Here is a 15,263-nt window from a genome sequence, read left to right as displayed (position 1 = left end):
TCTCTGCTACTATTGGGGGGCCTATAGAAAACTCCAACAAGGTGACTGCTCCTTTCCTATTTCTGACTTCAACCCATACTACCTCAGTAGGCAGATACTCCTTGAACTACCTTTCTGCATCCTTGATCCTACCTGCCAGACTTCTCATGTCTCCTCCTGGCTCTTCTTCGCTCTCCCTTTAGGTCCTTCCTAGCTAACTTGTAACTCTCGAGCGCCGTAACTGAACCTTCATGTCTCATCTTTACATAAGCCTCCTTCTTCCTCTTAACAAGTGTTTCGACTGTCTTAGTAAACCACGGTTCCCTTACTCGACCACTTCCTCCCTGCCTGACAGGTACATACTTGTCAAGGACATGCAGTAGCTGTTCCTTGAACAAGCTCCACATTTCCATTGTGCCCATCCCCTGCAGTTTTCCTCTCCATCCGATGCATCCTAAGTCTTGCCTCATCGCATCATAATTACCTTACCCCCAGATGTAACTCTTGCCCTGCGGTATATACCTATCCCTTTCCATCACTAAAGTAAACGGAATCGAATTGTGGTCACTATCACCAAAGTGCTCACCCACCTCCAAATCTAACACCTGTCCTGGTTCATTACCCAGTACCAAATCCAATATGGCCTCACCTCTCGTTGGCCTATCTACATACTGTGTCAGGAAACCTTCCTGCACACATTGGGCAAAAACAGACCCATCTAATGTACTCGAACTATAGCGTTTCCAGTCAATATTTGGAAAGTTAAAGTCAACCATAACAACTACCCTGTTGCTTTCGCTCCTATCCAGAATCATCTTTGCAATCCTTTCCTCTACATCTCTGGAACTTTTTCTGAGGCCTATAGAAAACCCCTAACAGGGTGACCTCTCCTTCCCTGTTTCTAACCTCAGCCCATACTACCTCAGTAGACGAGTCTTCATCAAACGTCCTTTCTGCCACCGTAATACTGTCCTTGACTAACAATGTCACCCCTCCCCCTCTTTTACCACCTTCCCTGAGCTTACTGAAATATCTAAACCCCGGCACCTGCAACAACCATTCCTGTCCCTGCTCTATCCATGTCTCTGAAATGGCCACAACATCGAGGTGCCGTGTACCAACCCATGCCACAAGTTCACCCACCTTATTCCAGATGCTCCTGGCATTGAAGAAGACACACTTTAAACCACCTTCCTGTCTGCCGGTACACTCCTACAACTTTAAAACCTTACTCATGACCTCACTACTCTCAACCTCCTGTATACTGGAGCTACAATTCAGGTTCCCAAGCCCCTGCTGAACTAGTTTAAACCCTCCCGAAGAGTATTCACAAATTTCCCCCCCAGGATATTGGTACCCCTCTGGTCCAGGTGTAGACCATCGCGTTTGTAGAGGTCCCACCGACCCCAGAATGAGCCCCAATTATCCAGAAATCTGAAACCCTCCCTCCTGCACCATCCCTGTAGCCACGTGTTCAATACCTCTCTTTCCCTATTCCTCGTCTCGCTTTCACGTGGCATGGGTAACAACCCAGAGATAATAACTCTGTTTGCCCTAGATCTAAGTTTCCAACCTAGCTCCCTGAATTCCTGCCTTACATCCCTATCCCTTTTCCTACCTATGTCGTTGGTGCCTATGTGGACCATGACTTGGGGCTGCTCCCCCTTCCCCTTAAGGATCCCGAAAACACGATCCGAGACATCACGCACTCTGGCACCTGGGAGGCAACACACCAACCGCGAGTCTCTCTCGTTCCCACAGAATCTCCTATCTGTCCCCCTAACTATGGAGTCTCCGATGACTAATGCTCTGCTCCTCTCCCCCCTGCCCTTCTGAGCAACAGGGACAGACTCTGTGCCACAGACCTGTACCCCATGGCTTACCCCAGGTAAGTGTCCCCCGCCCCCCCCCCCCCCCGCCAACAGTATCCAAAGCAGTATACTTGTTACTAAGGGGAACGACCACAGGGGATCCCTGTACTGACTGCTTCCTCCCAGCCCCTTTCACCATCACCCATCTATCTTCATTCTTCGGAGTAACTACAGATTGGGAAACAGATTTTGGAAAGGTGCAGAAGTCACAGGGTAGTAGTCATGGGTGACTTTAACTTCCCAAATATTGAGTGTAAACTCTTTAGATCAAATAGTTTGGATGGGGTGGTGTTTGTGCAATGTGTCCAGGAAGCTTTTCTAACACAGTATGTAGATTGTCCGACCAGAGGAGGGGCAATATTGGATTTAGTACTTGGTAATGAACCAGGGCAAGTGATAGATTTGTTAGTGGGGGAGCATTTTGGAGATAGTGACCACAATTCTGTGACTTTCACTTTAGTAATGGAGAGGGATAGGTGCGTGCAACAGGGCAAGGTTTACAATTGGGGGAAGGGGAAGTACGGTGTTGTCAGACAAGAATTGAAGTGCATAAGTTGAGAACATAGGCTGTCAGGAAAGGACACAAGTGAAATGTGGAACTTGTTCAAGGGACAGGTACTACGTGTCCTTGATATGTATGTCCCTGTCAGGCAGGGAAGAGATGGTCGAGTGAGGGAACCATAGTTGAGAAGAGAGGTTGAATGTCTTGTTAAGAGGAAAAAGGAGACTTATGTAAGGCTGAGGAAACAAGGTTCAGACAGGGCATTGGAGGGATACAAGATAGCCAGGAGGGAACTGAAGAAAGGGATTAGGAGAGCTAAGAGAGGGCATGAACAATCTTTGGCGGGTAGGATCAAGGAAAACCCCAAGGCCTTTTACACATATGTGAGAAATATGAGAATGACTAGAGCGAGGGTAGGTCCGATCAAGGACAGTAGCGGGAGATTGTGTATTGAGTCTGAAGAGATAGGAGAGGTCTTGAACGAGTACTTTTCTTCTGTATTTACAAATGAGAGGGGTGATATTGTTGGAGAGGACAGTATGAAACAGACTGGTAAGATCGAGGAAATACTTGTTAGGAAGAAGATGTGTTGGACATTTTGAAAAACTTGAGGATAGACAAGTCCCCCGGGCCTGACGGGATATATCCAAGGATTCTATGGGAAGCAAGAGATGAAATTGCAGAGCCGTTGGCAATGATCTTTTCGTCCTCACTGTCAACAGGGTTGGTACCAGGGGATTGGAGAGTGGCGAATGTCGTGCCCCTGTTCAAAAAAGGGACTAGGGATAACCCTGGGAATTACAGGCCAGTTAGTCTTACTTCGGTGGTAGGCAAAGTCATGGAAAGGGATTTCTGAGCATCTGAAAAGACACTGCTTGATTAGGGATAGTCAGCACGGATTTGTGAGGGGTAGGTCTTGCCTTACAAGTCTTATTGAATTCTTTGAGGAGGTGACCAAGCATGTGGATGAAGGTAAAGCAGTGGATGTAGTGTACATGGATTTTAGTAAGGCATTTGATAAGGTTCCCCATGGTAGGCTTCTGCAGAAAGTAAGGAGGCATGGGATAGTGGGAAATTTGGCCAGTTGGATAACGAACCGGCTAACCGATAGAAGTAGAGAGTGGTGGTGGATGGCAAATATTCAGCCTGGATCCCAGTTACCAGTGGCGTACCGCAGGGATCAGTTCTGGGTCCTCTGCTGTTTGTGATTTTCATTAATGACTTGGATGAGGCAGTTGAAGGGTGGGTCAGTAAATTTGCAGATGATACGAAGATTGGTGGAGTTGTGGATAGTGAGGAGGGCTGTTGTCGGCTGCAAAGAGACATAGATAGGATGCAGAGCTGGGCAGAGAAGTGGCAGATGGAGTTTAACCCTGAAAAGTGTGAGGTTGTCCATTTTGGAAGGACAAAGATGAATGCGGAATACAGGGTTAACGGTAGAGTTCTTGGCAATGTGGAGGAGCAGAGTGATCTTGGGGTCTATGTTCATACATCTTTGAAAGTTGCCACACAAGTGGATAGAGCTGTAAAGAAGGCCTATGGTGTGCTAGCGTTCATTAACAGAGGGATTGAATTTAAGAGCCGTGAGGTGATGATGCAGCTGTACAAAACTTTGGTAAGGCCACATTTGTAGTACTGTGTACAGTTCTGGTCGCCTCATTTTAGGAAGGATGTGGAAGCTTTGGAAAAGGTGCAAAGGAGATTTACCAGGATGTTGCCTGGAATGGAGAGTAGGTCTTACGAGGAAAGGTTGAGGGTGCTTGGCCTTTTATCATTAGAACGGAGAAGGATGAGGGTCGACTTGATAGAGGTTTATAAGATGATCAGGGGAATAGATAGAGTAGACAGTCAGAGACTTTTTCCCCAGGTGGAACAAACCATTACAAGGGGACATAAATTTAAGGTGAATGGTGGGTGATATAGGGGGGATGTCAGAGGGACCTTCAAGCAGCTATTGGATAGGTACATGGATTAAGGTAAAATGATATAGTGTAGATTTATTTGTTTTTAAGGGCAGCACGGTAGCATTGTGGATAGCACAATTGCTTTACAACTCCAGGGTCCCAGGTTTGATTCCGGCTTGGGTCACTGTCTGTGCGGAGTCTGCACGTCCTCCCCGTATCTGCGTGGGTTTCCTCCGGGTGCTCCAGTTTCCTCCCACAGTCCAAAGATGTGCAGGTTAGGTGGATTGGCCATGATAAATTGCCCTTAATGTCCAAAATTGCCCTTGGTGTTGGGTGGAGGTGTAGAGTTTGGGTAGGGTGCTCTTTCCAAGAGCCGGTGCAGACTCAAAGGGCCGAATGGCCTCCTTCTGCACTGTAAATTCAATGATAATCTATGATTAATCTAGGACCAAGGTTCGGCACAACATCATATAGATCATATCATATCCTATAGATCATAGATCATATAATTTACAGTGCAGAAGGAGGCCATTCGGCCCATCGAGTCTGCACCGGCTCTTGGAAAGAGCACCCCACCCAAGGTCAACACCGCCACCCTATCCCCATAACCCAGTAACCCCACCCAACACCAAGGGCAATTTTGGACACTAAGGGCAATTTATCATGGCCAATCCACCTAACCTGCACATCTTTGGACTGTGGGAGGAAACCGGAGCACCCGGAGGAAACCCACGCACACACGGGGAGGATGTGCAGACTCCGCACAGACAGTGACCCAAGCTGGAATTGAACCTGGGACCCTGGAGCTGTGAAGCAATTGTGCTATCCACAAGGCTACCGTGCTGCCCCTTCGTGGGCCGAAGGGCCTGTTCTGTGCTGTATTTTCTATCTTATCCCTGAAGCTTCTATCTATGACCACCTCTGCCTCCCGAATGATCCGAAGTTCATCCAGCTCCAGCTCCAGTTCCCTAACTCGGTTTCTGAGGAGCTGGAGATGGGTGCAGTTCCCACAGGTGAAATCAGCAGGGATACTGACGGCGTCCCTCACCTCAAACATTCTGCAGGAGGAACATTGCACTACCTTCCCTGCCATCCCCTCTGGATAAAAAAAAGAAAACAAAAGAAAGAGCTTACAGGAGAAGGTCACGTAGGCCAGGGTACAGGAGAATGCATACCCAAGAAGTTCCACCTATCTCCGACGAGGAACAACTAAATTGTGTAACGATGGTGAAATCAAAACCCATTAAATTAACCATAAGGTTGAATGGACATCCCACACTGATGGAAGTCGACACTGGAGCAGCCGTATCAGTGATAGGGGAAAATGTATTCAATAAAATTCACACTGGACTCCAACCCTTACTCCTAACCAGGACCTCGGCAACACTGAGGCCATACACAGCGGAACCTCTGAGAGTGTTGGGCACAACGCATTTAACTGTGGCTTATGGAGTGCAACTGGTTAGGCTGCCTTTAATGGTAGTGAAAGGTGTGGGGCCAAGCTTATTGGGACGAAACTGGCTAAAAGAGATCCAGCTGGATTGGGTAAACATTTTCCAGCTGGAAAATGGTCGCCTGACGGAATTCCTGTGCAAAAACCCAGATGTTTTCCGAGAAGGATTTGGAACAATAAAGGGAGCAAAGGCGACATTGCATGTAGATCCAGAGGCAGTCCCAAAATTCTACAAGGCCCGACCAGTACCCTTCGCATTAAGGCAGAAAGTCGATATGGAAATAAAACGATTAGAGTGTGAGGGAATAATAAAACCGGTCCAGTTTGCAGAGTGGGCGGCACCCATGCCTATCCTTAAGCCGGACGGCTCGATCTGCCTTTGTGGAGATTTCAAACAAACGATTCATCGCTACTCACAACTGGACAAATACCCAATTCCCCAGTTGAGGATTTGTATGCAAAGCTGGCTAGAGGACTCCTATTCTCAAAGCTGGATATGAGCCACGCATATCTACAGCTGAAGCTGGATCAGAGGCTGAATCTCCGGGTAAGCGTTCTCCAAGGCGGCCTTCAGGACGCGCGACAACGCAGAATCGCCGAGCAGAAACTTATAGCCAAGTTCCGCACACATGAGTGCGGCCTCAACCGGGACCTGGGATTCATGTCGCATTACATTCATCCCCCACCATCTGGCCTGCGAAATCCTACCAACTGTCCTGGCTTGAGACAATTCACACCCCTTTAACCTGGGGTTACCCCATCTCTGGATCTGTAAAGATTTAATCACCTGCTAATGGTCGCATTCCAAGCATTGTTTGGCATCTTTGAATTTGTCTATATATGTGTTTCTGGAACATACCTCTTCATTCACCTGAGGAAGGAGCAGCGCTCCGAAAGCTAGTGATTCAAAACAAACCTGTTGTTGTAAGACTTCGTACTGCGCTCACCCCAGTCCAACGCCGGCATCTCCACATCAGGAAAAACAAAGGCAGAGCTCCTGCAAAATCTGGAGGAAGTCCTTCGGAGGTTTTCAGCAGCAGGCGTGCGCCTAGAGAGGGAGAAATGTGTTTTCCTAGCACCTCAAGTAACCTATCCGGGGGACAAGGTTGACAAATCAGGGCTACACCCTTTGCAGGATCGGGTGAGGGCGATTAAAGATGCCCTGGCCCCCACCACAATCCAGGAGTTAAGATCTTTTTTAGGACTGGTGACATATTATGGAAAGTTCATACAGAACAGAGCTTTCATCTTGGACCCCCTACACCAATTACTAAAAGAGGGGCAAGCCTGGGCGTGGTCCGCCCGCCAAGACAGGGCTTTCAAGAAGATAAAAGAACAGCTTTCCTCAGAGAACGTCTTGGCACACTACGATCCCAGGAAAGAGTTAGTGCTCACGTGTGACGCATCTCCATATGGTGCAGTTTTGGCACACAAGGCAAAACGGACAGGAACGACCTATAGCGTTTGCTTCCAGGACGCTGGCAGCAGCAGAACGAAAGTACGCCCAAATCGAAAAGGAAGGACTGGCTGTGATATTCCCGGTGAAGAAATTTCACCGGTGCTTCGATGGGCGGAAACTCACTATAATTACAGACCACAGCATGGTAGCACAAGTGATTAGCACTGTGGCTTTACAGCCCCAGGGTCCCAGGTTCGATTCCCTGCTGGGTCACTGTCTGTGCGGAGTCTGCAGGTGCACCACAGGGTTGTGGTGATGGGAGACTTCAACTTCCCCAATATTGACTGGGACTCACTTAGTGCCAGGGGCTTAGATGGGGCGGAGTTTGTAAGGAGCATCCAGGAGGGCTTCTTAAAACAATATGTAGACAGTCCAACTAGGGAAGGGGCGGTACTGGACCTGGTATTGGGGAATGAGCCCGGCCAGGTGGTAGATGTTTCAGTAGGGGAGCATTTCGGTAACAGTGACCACAATTCAGTAAGTTTTAAAGTACTGGTGGCCAAGGATAAGAGTGGTCCGAGGATGAATGTGCTAAATTGGGGGAAGGCTAATTATAACAATATTAGGCGGGGACTGAAGAACATAGATTGGGGGCGGATGTTTGAGGGCAAATCAACATCTGACATGTGGGAGGCTTTCAAGTGGCAGTTGAAAGGAATACAGGACCGGCATGTTCCTGTGAGGAAGAAAGATAAATACGGCAATTTTCGGGAACCTTGGATGACGAGTGATATTGTAGGCCTCGTCAAAAAGAAAAAGGAGGCATTTGTCAGGGCTAAAAGGCTGGGAACAGACGAAGCCTGCGTGGAATATAAGGAAAGTAGGAAGGAACTTAAGCAAGGAGTCAGGAGGGCTAGAAGGGGTCACGAAAAGTCATTGGCAAATAGGGTTAAGGAAAATCCCAAGGCTTTTTACACGTACGTAAAAAGCAAGAGGGTAGCCAGGGAAAGGGTTGGCCCACTGAAGGATATGCAAGGGAATCTATGTGTGGAGCCAGAGGAAATGGGCGAGGTACTAAATGAATACTTTGCATCAGTATTCACCAAAGAGAAGGAATTGGTAGATGTTGAGTCTGGAGAAGGGGGTGTAGATAGCCTGGGTCACATTGTGATCCAAAAAGACGAGGTGTTGGGTGTCTTAAAAAATATTAAGGTAGATAAGTCCCCAGGACCTGATGGGATCTACCCCAGAATACTGAAGGAGGCTGGAGTGGAAATTGCTGAGGCCTTGACAGAAATCTTTGGATCCTCGCTGTCTTCAGGGGCTGTCCCGGAGGACTGGAGAATAGCCAATGTTGTTCCTCTGTTTAAGAAGGGTAGCAAGGATAATCCCGGGAACTACAGGCCGGTGAGCCTGACTTCAGTGGTAGGGAAATTACTGGAGAGAATTCTTCGAGACAGGATCTACTCCCATTTGGAAGCAAATGGACGTATTAGTAAGAGGCAGCACGGTTTTGTGAAGGGGAGGTCGTGTCTCACTAACTTGATAAAGTTTTTCGAGGAGGTCACTAAGTAGGGCAGTAGATGTTGTCTATATGGACTTCAGTAAGGCCTTTGACAAGGTCCCTCATGGTAGACTAGTACAAAAGGTGAAGTCACACGGGATCAGGGGTGAGCTGGCAAGGTGGATACAGAACTGGCTAGGCCATAGAAGGCAGAGAGTAGCAATGGAGGGATGCTTTTCTAATTGGAGGGCTGTGACCAGTGGTGTTCCACAGGGATCAGTGCTGGGACCTTTGCTCTTTGTAGTATATATAAATGATTTGGAGGAAAATGTAACTGGTCTGATTAGTAAGTTTGCAGACGACACAAAGGTTGGTAGAATTGCGGATAGCGATGAGGACTGTCGGAGGATACAGCAGGATTTAGATTGTCTGGAGACTTGGGCGGAGAGATGGCAGATGGAGTTTAATCCGGACAAATGTGAGGTAATGCATTTTGGAAGGTCTAATGCAGGTAGGGAATATACAGTGAATGGTAGAACCCTCAAGAGTATTGAAAGTCAAAGAGATCTAGGAGTACAGGTCCACAGGTCATTGAAAGGGGCAACACAGGTGGAGAAGGTAGTCAAGAAGGCATACGGCATGCTTGCCTTCATTGGCCGGGGCATTGAGTATAAGAATTGGCAAGTCATGTTGCAGCTGTATAGAACCTTAGTTAGGCTACACTTGGAGTATAGTGTTCAATTCTGGTCGCCACACTACCAGAAGGATGTGGAGGCTTTAGAGAGGGTGCAGAAGAGATTTACCAGAATGTTGCCTGGTATGGAGGGCATTAGCTATGAGGAGCGGTTGAATAAACTCGGTTTGTTCTCACTGGAACGAAGGAGGTTGAGGGGAGACCTGATAGAGGTCTACAAAATTATGAGGGGCATTGACAGAGTGGATAGTCAGAGGCTTTTCCCCAGGGTAGAGGGGTCAATTACTAGGGGGCATAGGCTTAAGGTGAGAGGGGTAAGGTTTAGAGTAGATGTACGAGGCAAGTTTTTTACGCAGAGGGTAGTGGGTGCCTGGAACTCGCTACCGGAGGAGGTAGTGGAAGCAGGGACGATAGGGACATTTAAGGGGCGTCTTGACAAATATATGAATAGGATGGGAATAGAAGGATACGGACCCAGGAAGTGTAGAAGATTGTAGTTTAGTCGGGCAGTATGGTCGGCACGGGCTTGGAGGGCCTGTTCCTGTGCTGTACATTTCTTTGTTCTTTGTTCTTTTGTGTCTGCGTGGGTTTCCTCCGGGTGCTCCGGTTTCCTCTCTGTCCAAAGACATGCAGGTTAGGTGGACTGGCCATGATAAATTGCCCTTAGTGTCCAAAAAAGGTTAGGAGGGGTTGTTGGGTTGCGGGGATAGGGTCGAAGTGAGGGCTTAAGTTGGTCGGTGCATACTCAATGCGCCGAATGACCTCCTTTTGCACTGTATGTTTCATGTTCAATGTTCACAAGCCATTGCTGGCTTTGTTGAAAGAAGACAAAGCTTCGGCCCGAATCCAACGCTGGGCCCCGCAACTGGCGGCGTACTGGTACCAACTGGAGCATCGGCCAGGAACCCGGGTGGCAAACGCCGATGCACTAAGCAGGCTGCCATTACCGGACCCCCCACCATCATCACCCAAAATAGAGGAAACGGTGACGTTACATTTCCTGGACACCCTTCCACTGGCCGCACAAAACATTTGTTTATGGATCCAAAGGGACCCGGTTTTATCAAAAATAAAACACATGGTGCCCACTGGGGAAATGTAAAGACTGGAGCAGGCGGAATTCCACCCTCACTGGAGCAGAAGAGAGCAGATCACCGTGGAAGACTGGATACTGCTATGGGGGGCTCGAGTAATCGTTCCAAGTCAAGGCCGTCAAGCCATACTGGCCGAACTACATCATGGGCACCCTGGAGTCTCAAAGATGAAGATACTGGCCAGTAGCTGTGTCTGGTGGCCGGGCTGGACACAGATATCGGTAGGTCGGTGCCAAGAATGCCACCAAGGGCAGAAGGTGCCACCGGCAGCCCCGCTGCACCGATGGGAATGGTCGGGTAGCCCATGGTCGTGACTTCATGCCGATTTTGCAGGCCCGTTTCTGGGTTCGATGTTTTTTATAATAGTAGACGCCCATTCCAAATGGCAGGACGTCTACAAAATGAACTCTGCAAATTTAACAACTACCATTGAAAAGCTCCGCACCTCGTTCGCACCTCATGGTATCCCAGAGGTGCTGGTTTTGGATCGGTTTTCACCAGCCAGGAGTTCACAAAATTTATGAAGTCGAATGGCATTCGGCACATCAGGACGGCACCATACGGAATGGACACGGTTGTTCAGCTGTTGGGTTTGTAAATAAAAGGAATTCTGGTGACAGGACTTCTGCATCCGTGGACCTATTACACATATCTCAGTCTAGATGATTCGTTCATTTTTCTAAATACTAACTCACTTAGCACTAAACTATTGGACAATGATGTTAAATAATTGTAGTTTGAAACTCTTATGATCCACTGCAAATATTGTAGGTAGATATTCTGCCCTGAATTCCCAGATCTGTACTGTGGTTATTCCACTGTGCTTTCCTCTGGTCACGAGAGAGTGACACAGAGTGATCACAGAACAGAGTGCATCGTCAACAATGAATACCCTACGAAAAATAGGGAAAGTTATTGATGGGGGTGGGAATTTGGTTGGGGATTCGGCAGGGGTGAGTAAGGCTTTGTGGTGAATGTATTACGGCAACCATTCACCACTGTATTGCATTGTACTATGCTGTTGCCCTTGTGGGCTCCACCGGTGGACCATTGTATTACATTACACCGCACTGTATCATGTTGGTGCCTTGTGGGCTCCACCCCTGGCTCTGCCCCCCCTTGGGGGGGTATATAGATCTGCTGCCCTGCAGGCAGCTCTCAGTGCAGAGCAGTCGCAGGCAGGCACAGTTCTAGCTGATTAAAACCACTGTTCACTTCACCTGTCCGTCGCGTGTGAATTGATGGTCGCATCAGATATTTAGGGATTTCTACAGTAGGCTGTACAGGTCGGAACCCCCTACGGGGCCGGAGGGGTTGAGGCACTTTCTGGAGTGGCTGACTTTCCCCGAAGGTGGACGGGGAGCTGGTAGAAGGGCTGGGGGCCCCGATCAGGTTGGAAGAGATAGAGGAGGGCTTGAAGACCATGCAGTCGGGTAAAGCCCCGGGGTCGGACGGGTAACCAGCGGAATTCTACAAAAGGTTCTCCGGGATATTGGGACCGGTGCTGATGAAGGTGTTTAATGAGGCAAGGGAAAGAGTGGTTCTGCCCCAGACGATGTCACAGGCCACTATTTAGCTTATCCTGAAACGGGACAAGAACCTGGAGCTATGTGGGTCCTACTGGCCGATCTCCCTGTTGAATGTAGACTCCAAATTGTTGGCCAAAATCTTGTCTTCCAGGATTGAGGATTGTGTACCGGACATTATTGTGGAGGATCAGATGGGGTTCGTTAAGGGCAGGCAGCTTGTGGCCAATGTAAGAAGACTGCTAAATGTAATCATGATGCCCCCGGAAGGTAGGGAGGTGGAGGTAATGATCGCAATGGATGCAGATAAAGCTTTTGACCGGGTTGAATGGGATTATTTATCCGATTATTTAGGTTCTGGGGCGGTTTGGATTCGGGAGGGGCTTTATTGACTGGGTCAGATTGCTGTACCAGGCTCCTGTGGCAAGTGTACAGACGAACAGGACAACTTTGGACTATTTTAGACTGCACCGGGGACGAGACAGGGATGCCCCCTCTTCCCACTGCTGTTTGCGCTGGCTAAAGAGCTGCTGGCAATTGCTCTGAGAGCTTCAAGGGGCTGGTCCGGGGGTGGGGTTGGGGTTGGGGGGACGGGGGGGGGGGGGGGGGGGGGGGGGGGGGGGAAGCACAGAGTCTTGCTTAATGCGGACGACCTGCTTCTGTATGTTCCAGATCCAATTGAGGGGATGGAAGAAATTATGGGAATTTGGCCGATTCTCGGGGTATAAGCTCAATATGGGGAAGAGCGAGTTGTTTGCAGTCCAGGCGAGGGGTCAGGAGAGGCGACTGGAGGAACTGCCGTTGAGAGTGGTCGGGGACAGTTTCAGGTACCTGGGTATCCAAGTGGCGCGGGATTAGGACCGGCTACATAAACTGAACTTGGCCCGGTTGGTGGATCAGATGAAGGATGATTTCCGGTGATGGGATGCTCTCCCGTTGTCTCTAGCTGGGAGAGTCCAAACGGTGAAAATGACAGTCCTCCCGAGATTCCTGTTTGTATTTTAATATCTCCCCTTCTTTATTCCGCGGTCCTTTTTTAAGCGGGGTCAACAAAATTATTGCGGGCTTCGTGTGGGGGGGGGGGGTCACGTCCCCACGAGTCAGGAACAAAGAACAAGGAAAATTACAGCGCAGGAACAGGCTCTTCGGCCCTCCCAGCCTGCGCCGATCCAGATCCTTTATCTAAACCTGTCACCTATTTTCCAAGGATCCACTTCCCTCTGTTCCCCGCCCGTTCATATATCTGTCTAGATGCATCTTAAATGATGCTATCGTGCCCGCCTCTACCACCTCCACTGGCAAAGCGTTCCAGGCACCCACCACCCTCTGCGTAAAAAACTTTCCACGCACATCTCCCTTAAACTTTCGCCCTCTCACCTTGAAATCGTGACCCCTTGTAATCGACACCCCCACTCTTGGAAAAAGCTTGTTGCTATCCACCCTGTCCATACCTCTCATAATTTTGTAGACCTCAATCAGGCCCCCCCTCAACCTCCATCTTTCCAATGAAAACAATCCTAATCTACTCAACCTTTCTTCATAGCTAGCACCCTCCATACCAGGCAACATCCTGGTGAACCTCCTCTGCACCCTCTCTAAAGCATCCACATCCTTCTGGTAACGTGGCGACCAGAACTACACGCAGTATTCCAAATGTGGCCAAACAAAGTCTTATACAACTGTAACATGACCTGCCGACTCTTGTACTCAATACCCCGTCCGATGAAGGCAAGTATGCTGTATGCCTTCCTGACCACTCTATCGACCTGCGTTGCCACCTTCAGGGTACAATGGACCTGAACTCCCAGATCTCTCTGTACATCAATTTTTCCCGGGACTCTTCCATTGACCGTATAGTCCGCTCTTGAATTGGATCTTCCAAAATGCATCACCTTGCATTTGCCTGGATTGAACTCCATCCGCCATTTCTCTACCCAACTCTCCAATCTATCTATATTTTGCTGTATTCCCTGCAGTCCCCCTCGCTATCTGCAACTCCACCAATCTTAGTATCATTTGCAAACTTGCAAATCAGACCACCTATATCTTTGTCCAGATCATTTATGTATATCACAAACAACAGTGATCCAAGCACGGATCCCTGTGGAACACCACTAGTCACCTTTCTCCATTTTGAGACACTCCCTTCCACCACTACTCTCTGTCTCCTGTTGCCCAGCCAGTTCTTTATCCATCTAGCTAGTACACCCTGAACCCCATACGACTTCGCTTTTTCCATCAACCTGCCATGGGAAACTTTATCAAACGCCTTACTGAAGTTCATGTTTCTGACATCTACAGACCTTCCCTCAATTAACGTTGTCACTTCCTCAAAGAATTCTATTAAGTTTGTAAGACACGACCTTCCCTGCACAAAACCATGCTGCCTATCACTGATAAGTCTATTTTCTTCTAAATGTGAATAGATCCTATCCCTCAGTATCATCTCCAACAGTTTGCCTACCACTGACGTCAAGCTCACAGGTCTATAATTCCCTGGATCATCCCTGCTACCCTTCTTAACTGAGGGACAACATTAGCAATTCTCCTGTCCTCCGGGACCTCACCCGTGCTCAAGGATGCTGCAAAGATATCTGTTAAGGCCCCAGCTATTTCGTCCCTCGCTTCCCTCAGTAACCTGGGATAGATCCCATCCGGACCTGGGGACTTGTCCACCTTAATGCCTTTTAGAATACCCAAAACTTCCCCCGTCTTTATGCCGACTTGACCTAGAGTATTTTAACATCCTATGGGCGATGCATTGAGTCGAGTCAACGCGACCGCAACATGTGCCAGGCTCAGCCTGATTCAATTCAAGGTTGTTCACTAGGCCCACATGACAGTGACCCGGATGAGCAGATTCTTTGGGATGGAAGACAGGTGTGCAAAATGTGCGGGAGGACCAGCGAACCATATCCATATGTTCTGGGCATGTCCGAAGCTTAGGGGATATTGCCAGGGGTTTGCAGACGTCATGTCCACGGTGTTAAAAACAAGGGTGGCGCTGGGTCCAGAGGTGGCGATTTTCGGGGTGTCGCAAGATCCGGGAATCCAGGAGGAGAAAGAGGCAGATGTTCTGGCCTTTGCTTCCCTGGTAGCCCGGAGACGGATATTATTAGCTTGGAGGGACTCAAGGCGTCCGAAGTCGGAGACCTGGTTATCGGACATGGCTAGCTTTCTCTGTTTGGAGAAAATCAAGTTCGCCTTGAGAGGGTCACTGTTAGGGTTCGCCCGGAGGTGGCAACCGTTCGTTGACTTCTTCACGGAAAATTAATCGTCAGAAGACGGAAGGGGGTTAGGTTAGCGTAGATTATGGGGTTAATTAATGGTGGGACCT

The 15,263-nt window shown here is 48.8% G+C and overlaps 1 protein-coding gene across 2 annotated transcripts in view; it reads left to right on the top strand.

The window, feature by feature from the left end:
- The window catches only part of LOC140409647 (disintegrin and metalloproteinase domain-containing protein 12-like), a 1,449,600-nt gene that overhangs the window by 1,307,221 nt on the left and 127,116 nt on the right, over positions 1 to 15,263 (top strand). The gene's annotated exons all lie outside the window — the stretch shown is intronic.

Source organism: Scyliorhinus torazame, chromosome 3 (assembly GCF_047496885.1).
Source record: "Scyliorhinus torazame isolate Kashiwa2021f chromosome 3, sScyTor2.1, whole genome shotgun sequence".
NCBI lineage: Eukaryota > Metazoa > Chordata > Chondrichthyes > Carcharhiniformes > Scyliorhinidae > Scyliorhinus > Scyliorhinus torazame.
This window is presented reverse-complemented; position numbering and strand designations above follow the sequence as displayed.